An 8,513-nucleotide genomic window follows, 5' to 3' on the forward strand; every position below is an offset into this window, starting at 1 on the left:
ATAAAACAAGTAAAAAATGCGCCGTAGTTTCTTCGGTGCAATCGAGTTTTCTGTACAGCGTGTAATCAAGGCCACCGTAAAAACTACTAAGGCTAGAGGGCTGCAATTTGGTGTCTTTGATGATTGGAGGGTTCATGATGAACATACCAATTTGCAGTCCTCTAGCCTCAGTAGTTTTTAAGATCTGAGGGCGGACAGAAAAAGTGCGGATAGAAAAAAGTGCAGACAGAAAAAGTACGGATAGAAAAAGTGCGGACAGAAAAAGTGCGGACAGAAGAAAGTGCTGACTTTTCGGAAGACTAAAATGTACAGGCTAATTTCTTACTGTTTCAGCAAATACTCATCCTTATTTTTTTTATTTCCTCTCTATTCTTTATATATTAATCTATTAGTAATTTTTTTTTCTAACTTTAACGAGATGAATTCTTTGTATCTGTTCACTTGACAATAATTTTCCTTAAAAACACTTAAAATTCATTATAGTTCCACTGTCAATAGAAATATCGACATAATTTTGCCATATTGATTGAAAAATAAAATATCGGAAGATCACCTTATAGGAAACGCTGAACAAGTCGTATGCCTGAATAATTTCCCAAATGTTTTCAAACCAGCCTCAGAGAGGCCAGGCTCACTCTAAATTGGCAGGGATTCAAACAGTCAGAATGATATCTTGACAAATAGATTCATTTCCACGTAATGCATTCACTCGTCTCCTCTCTTCAAGTTTTGCCTTCGTTCTTGTCTCGTTTGAAACCTCGTGTCATTTTGCCTTTGGCTTTAAGTATTTCTCAAGCACATGCAGACACATATAAATATTATCTTATTATCTCGTGCTTATGGCTGGATGATCACACACCCAATTACCGGCTCGAATGGAAGACTGCACACCCTGACAGCGTTTAAGACAGATTTTTCTCTCTCTCTTTTTTTAGCTTTTTACCTTCACACTCTCATGAAATGAGATGACTCTTGCATTTATGTGCGAAATAGATTCTTGTTAATCTCTAAGATCTTCTCTTTTTTCGGTTTTTACTTCACAGTCTCAGGAAATGAGATGACTCTTGTATTTGTGTGCGAAATAGATTCTTGTTAATCTTTACGTTCTGTGTTTTTTTCACACAAATGCTACTGCTATTTGCTTTTGGTACGATATGTTCGACCCTAAGACTTGTTTCGCACGGCTTGTTAGATAAGTTTTCCCGGGGTCTGAAAATTTTAGTATGTGACATTTTTACATGACATAGATTATTGGAAGCTAATTCTTGGCTCTTTACTTTGATGCATTACCTTTCTCATTTTCTTAAATTCCACAATACATAGATAAAAAAAAATTTACAATAATTTTTATTTAGTGTAGAAAATCACTTTTGCTTTTTCAGTATGTAAATATACTTGCATGTTGACCTTGTTTCGAAAGGAAATTCTATAATTTACCTTTTGGCAAATAAATATTTGGACCAGAACAAAACCGTTAACGTAATTAAACATGCTTGTCAGTTATGTATCGTGGTGTTCTTATATTAATGAGAAACTGCTTGCATGCATAGATTTAAATGCTGCAGTGGAATGAGCACTTGCAAATGCAGACTAAATTAAGCTGCAGTGAATTGACACGGTGGTGATGAGGGTATCATAGAAATTAAGAACAAAAAATATAAAGCACCTACAAGTAGGCTGTATGATAAATAAATGTAATGGATAAAATTATCGTACAGGACTTCAGAAAATAATAAATAGAAGTTACATTTTTCTTTTTCAATTTTATTGCACTCAGTAATTCATGGTGTGAACAACCTTGTTTAATAGACATGCCATGTTTCACCCACACTGATTATACGTGGCAGGAATTCAGACTATTAACACAGGTGGGATGAAGGCAGCTCTGCACGAAGTAACAGTTAAAAAGAGTTTACTGCAAGATCATGCAATATTGCAGTGTTTTCCATTTTAGAAGGGTAATATTACATGCTCTGCATGCACATTTTGTAGCTCTTGGAAAAGGTATGCAAACCTACTCTCTCTCTCTCTCTCTCTCTCTCTCTCTCTCTCTCTCTCTCTCTCTCTCTCTCTCTCTCTCTCTCTATATATATATATATATATATATATATATATATATATATATATATATATATATATATGTATATGTATGAGATAGAGAGAGAGAGAGAGCATGAAGGGAGATGTAATATTTATAATCTCTTTATCATGTAACATTCGGAACGACATTTCAATTCAGAAACGAAGAAATATGATACCTCACCTAGCACACACACACACACACACACTCACACATAGCCTATATATATATGTGTGTGTGTATATATACATGAAAATAATTACATGTATACACATACACACACACATATATATGTGTGTTTGTGTTTGTGTGCATATGTGTATACGTGTAATTATATATATATATATATATATATATATATATATATATATATATATATATATATATATGTGTGTGTGTGTGTGTGTGTGTGTGTGTGTGTGTGTGTGTGTGTGTGTGTGTTTATAGACAGGCAGCGAGATTCAAGAATACATTGTATATTCAGTTAATGGTTAAAGGCAAACAAACTAATATCCTTCATCTGCACAGGCTATCGAGTCAGTCAAATTCATCAACACTTTGGTTCACAAATCACCACTAAATCCCTTTTATGGATATTGCTTATGATTCCAATTTTCTGGGAATGCTAAAAAATTCCGTAAAATTTATGGAATTTCTGTGCTTTTTTTTTTTTTGAAAGAGAAAGGTTAGAGTAGCAATCAACAGTTTAAATCGAAATAATTCGTTTTATTTATTGGTTCATCTGAAATGATTCCACGAAAGCCTGTTGTGCCAGTGTCAATAAAGCGGCGTTTGGAAGAATATATCGGATACATTTCGCTATTCCGACTGCTCGGTTGCTTTTCTCTCTTTACGATGTATGTATGTATATGTATATGTATATGTATATGTATATATATATATATATATATATATATATATATATATATATATATATATATATATATATATATATATATGTATATATATATATATATATATATATATATATGTATATGTATATATATATATATATATATATATATATATATATATATATGTATATATATACATACATACATACATACATACATACATATATATATATATATATGTATGTATATATATATATATACATACATACATACATATATACATACATATATACATACATATATATATATATATATATATATATATATATATATATATATATGCTGTATATATATATATATATATATATATTATATATATATATTATATATTTATATATATATATATATATATATATATATATATATATATATATATATAATTATATATATATACGTAGGTGTGTGTATGTATAATACTCTTGAATCCGTGTAAACAGGACATATTGTAACAAATGAAATTTTACTAGCAATTATTATTTTTTTGTCAGATCATTCAGACGGCCTTATAACCTAGAAGTTGGCATGATTGCTTTGTTAATAACCGGTGTAAATAGAAAATGATCAAGCTTCTTAAAATTGTGACATGGTTGCCATTTTCCAAGATGGCTCCCATTTACCTTTTCAAATTCCACGTCTCGTCCCTGAAATTAAGCCATTGCCCGGTTAATATTGCTTTGTATCTGATCCATGGTGTTTCAGATCAAGCTAGTTGTAGAATCTACTGGGAATTCCAGCATTCCTGGAAATTGCCACAAGCTCCATTACATTGCTTGGCTGTCTAATGTTATTGTTGGATTACAGTGATGAATGTGCCATTTCATATGTTTTTTATATCCAAATTTTATCATACAGAAATAGTAAGTATCTACGATTAAGGAAATCAGCTTCGAAAATCAACCTAATAAAACCACCAAATTAGTGAAGATGATTGATACTGAATGAGAAAAAGATGTAAATACTTAATGTTTTAGATGACAAGAATGGAAACACAGAAAGATTAAAATAATAATCATGTTTTTCCTTTTTAAAATGTTATAAGAACGTAAAGAACATGCGGCCCTCATCTATGGAAGCACATGAAGCAAATGTAATCTAGATTATTTTATTAAAATTGTGTCTCCCAACCTCGGAAATAAAAAAGACCCATTGTTAATCGCCACGACTTATTTCAGTAATGACTTCCTCACGGCCTGAGCGAGGTACACAACCCAATATGTGGACCTGGGAAAAGGAAAAAGAAACAGTTTAAAGACATAAAAGATATTTAATTCCTTCTTAGTCCCTTACACTCGTTGTCGGGATTAATATAAAAGACTGACAAGAGATATTTGTAGTTTTAAACGAAATAAGTAACTTGAAGTTCGATTACTTGAAGATTACTTAAATTATAAAGGTACATGTTGAATTTACCAAATATTTACACTTTTATCGTTATTATTGCTAATTTTGATTCAATTTCTATATAACTAACATTAAGTATATGGCGTTGGAAACTATTTAAATCGCAGAAACTTGTTGAATTCACTAAATATTTATTATTATTTTGAAAGTAATTCAAAATTATTGCTAGTTTTGAATTACTTTCTATATAACTAACATTAATTATATGACGGTGCAAATCTGGTTAAGGGATTTTGTTATTTGTGTTACTCTCGATTATTTATAAGGATTACTGGTGAAATCTGATTAACATTTTGTACTGATACGATTATCTCTTTATAATTCGATGAGGATTAACTACAAAGCCAAATTAAACTGCTCTGGGCCTTTGTACAGATTAGAATTATGAGGTCTAAAGCACTAAGGATTCCTCCAGTCGCCCAGAGGAAGCCATGATTCCATCATGAAGTCCTTGAGGTACGGCGTATCCTAATTCTAACTCCTCCTCCTCCTCCTCCTCCTCCTCCTCCTCCTCCTATCTTACCTTTAAGTTTCTACTCACTCCCCTTCTCCTTCTTCATCTACTATTCCTTTTCTTCCGGTCTTTCTTTTCAGGCTTTCCTCTTTTGTCCACCTAATGTATCTCTCCCTTATCTTCGCTTTTCCTCTTACTTCCATACTTCCTTTAGGATTTTGCTCAGCTTATCTTACTGAATAGTAGCTCCTAGTCATCTTTATCTTATTCTCCCTACTTTTAGCTTTCCCCTTGAATTTTCCTTTCTTTTTATTTTTGCTTTTTATTTATTATTTTCATTGTTTCCTTTCATTATCTTTACTGGGTAAGAAAGTGGACGTCTCATTCTTTCTCTTAATTCTTCTTACACTCTCCTCCCCGCGATTCTCCACTCCCCTCCTTTTATCTCCACCTCCCCCCCCCCCCTCATGCATCCACTCCCGATGCCAAATGTGACCAGTGTTGATTAAGAACCGGAGTTAATTAATTTTCACCGGAGGCCCTCCTGAATTAATCAGCAGAGGAGATATCCAGGGTTCTGTAATCCCATCGGGAAAGGATAAGCTAAGAGCAGGAAGGAGATCAGTGATGGGAATATTATGATGAAGTCGTTTTCACTCATAATTTTATTCCAGGTGCCTCCCTGAGACCCTGCGCTGCCCTTTCTCTGGTGCATTGCTTCTCCTTAGAAGAACACACAGGGCTTCTTTCCAGTAGAGGGCTAGTGCCGTCAGCGCACCTCATGCAGTAAGCTGTAGGCATTAATTAGGTTCTTTGCAGCGTCCCTTCGGCCCCTAGCTGCAACCCCTTTCATTCCTTTTACTGTACCGTCGTTCATATTCTCTTTCTTCTTTCTTGCTTTCCACCGTCTCCTAACAACTGACTCAGAGTGCGATTGCGAGGTTTTCCTCCTGTTACACCTTTCAAACAATTTTACTGTCAATTCCCGTTTCAGCGCTGAATGACCTCATAGGTCCCGGCGCTAGTCCTTTGGCCTAAGTTCTGTATTCAGTTCTATTCTGTTCCACAGGGCTGCTCTGCTATTGTAATGTTATACAGCAATTTTTCCTAATTACTCATTTTCTTGAGCTAAATATAAATCATTATACATTATTTTCAAAAATTAACCTCTTCATTTTTTTTTCCAAATTTCTTTTTCACCATTTTTCATCCAATCAGTTTGAATGGTGAGTACTTTTCTTTAAATAAATTTAGGCCTTCATGCTCACCTACATGACCACTTATGTAGAATCCATATTTCAAAGTAGAGACATCCCTTGAATTTATGTACATTATTTATAATTTTTCGATAATTCTTATTATACCTAACAAATTTTCACCAGGAAAGTCCTTGTAGTATTGTTAGGTTGTGTTACAGTTCCAACAAATTTGACAGTGAAAGATTTATAGTTAACTGATTTAGACTGAATGTATAAACACTAAAGTGGAGCGTATGGAAAAGGGTTTTATGTATACATATGTATATATTTGTTTATATATATATATATATATATATATATATATATATATATATATATATATATATGTTTATATTTATACATAAACATATAATTATATATACCTGTATATATATACATATGTAAATATATACACATATATATATATATATATATATATATATATATATATATATATATATATATATATATATATATATATATGTATGTATTATATACCATATTGATCATTTTCATAAATGTCCGACTCTGCCATCATTTGGCTTTTTGAAAGATGTAGATGAGCTATATAATAATGCTTGATAGTTTTAGACGAATAATTATGTGATGAAAATTTTTACTGGAAGGAATATGAAGCCATTTGTGCATGAAACTAAGTGAAATATGTTTTGTTCTTAAAATTCATTATTCAGTTTGACTTGGAATGAAATTATGTCCCGTTTCACAATTTACATTAAGGCAAGCCTCGTTTAAATCAAAACAGCTCATTTATATTTTATAGTAATATAACACATATATGTTTGCAAGTGCATATATGTATATATTTGTGTTTATTGCTACCGATAGATATATAGTTTAGAAAGATAATTAGTGAGGCAATAAATAGTTCGGTTTAATGCCTAAGATAGGCAGGCAGATAGATAAAAAGTGGGAAAACAAAGGTCAGATAACAAGTGGGAAAACGAAGGGGCATTCCATATGCAACACAAGCATAAAATTGCAACTGACTTCAGCAAAGAACAAGTAAAGGGCTCTCTCTCTCTCTCTCTCTCTCTCTCTCTCTCTCTCTCTCTCTCTCTCTCTCTCTCTCTCGGACCAAGGATCTCCAAAATGAGATCGGTGATTCCGCCTCATGTCGGGGCTCCAAAGCGCTGGAGATAATGAGAAACTGGGATCGAACCGGAGAGTAAACACTTCTTCTTCTTCTTGAAAACAGTAATGAAATCCTCGAGGAAGATATCGAAATGGATACCTAAAAATATTCTCAGAAAACTCCATTTTTCTTTTACAAATTTTGTATTGCTGTATTCTCCTTTCCTGTGTATGTATTTTGTAAGATTTTCCCTGCAATTATGCAGACAGAAAATGTACATGTTATGATACAAATGGAAAAGGCTTTGTAAATATGACCGAAAGTGATTAAAGAAAAATCATAATTTAGTTCAAACGGTTTAGTACAATATTCCTCCAGAAGGTGGGCCTTGATATAATGGCTTATTCATCAGTGGATTGTTTAGTCTTTAATGACACACTGTCGTATGGTGATCTAACATCACTTTGTCATGTGATTAATGTGTTTAGATGATAAATATCTCTGTTTCACAGGCAGCGCTGCCTACTGCTTATAGTATGGTCAACTGGTGTAATGGTTAGTGTCGTGGTATGCCACTCAAATGTCGTGGGTTCGCGTCTCCCCCAGTGAATTTTCACCGGTTCTGTATCATGATCTGTTACTGCTGCAGTGTGGGGTCTGCGGTGGGAAGTTGAAACCAACATTTTTTAGAAGCTTGAATTTCAGTTCAATAGCCCTTGTGTGCGAGAACAGGTTTCATCTACTGAAATAATAATGATAACTATTTGCTCAACATGAGGATATAATCTGCTGTATTATGGCGTTGCCAGAGGTCTATGTGTGGTTCGCCGAGATGTGTAATGAAATTCATGATTAATTTATTTATGGTAAATAAAACTGGCGTCACAAACGAAATTCATGACACCAACTGTACAGTCATGCTACTCATTCGGATCAACTTTGTTGACAAATGTTAAAAAAAAAAAAAAACAGAATCTTACTCTTCTTTGCACGATATACGTACATTGATTTAAAGAAGTGACGGGCGAAGTAGGTCATGTAAGAAAAATCTAAACACTGGGTGTTATCTTTTCCGAACGCCCCTGTGGACCATTCGAAAATCGCAGTGATCTCATACTGACGTTTTTAAATTCTTTATTCTAGTGCTTACTTACCTAGCACCAGTTATTTTAGTTTATTTTTGTTGGGTGATTTCAACGTCAAAAATAAAACCATTATAAAGTAGTGTTATTCTTGAATAATTGAAGTGTTATACAGTTTGTAATATATATATATATATATATATATATATATATATATATATATATATATATATATATATATATATACATAT

This window comes from Macrobrachium rosenbergii, chromosome 6 (genome assembly GCF_040412425.1).
Source record: "Macrobrachium rosenbergii isolate ZJJX-2024 chromosome 6, ASM4041242v1, whole genome shotgun sequence".
Classification (NCBI taxonomy): Eukaryota; Metazoa; Arthropoda; class Malacostraca; order Decapoda; family Palaemonidae; genus Macrobrachium; species Macrobrachium rosenbergii.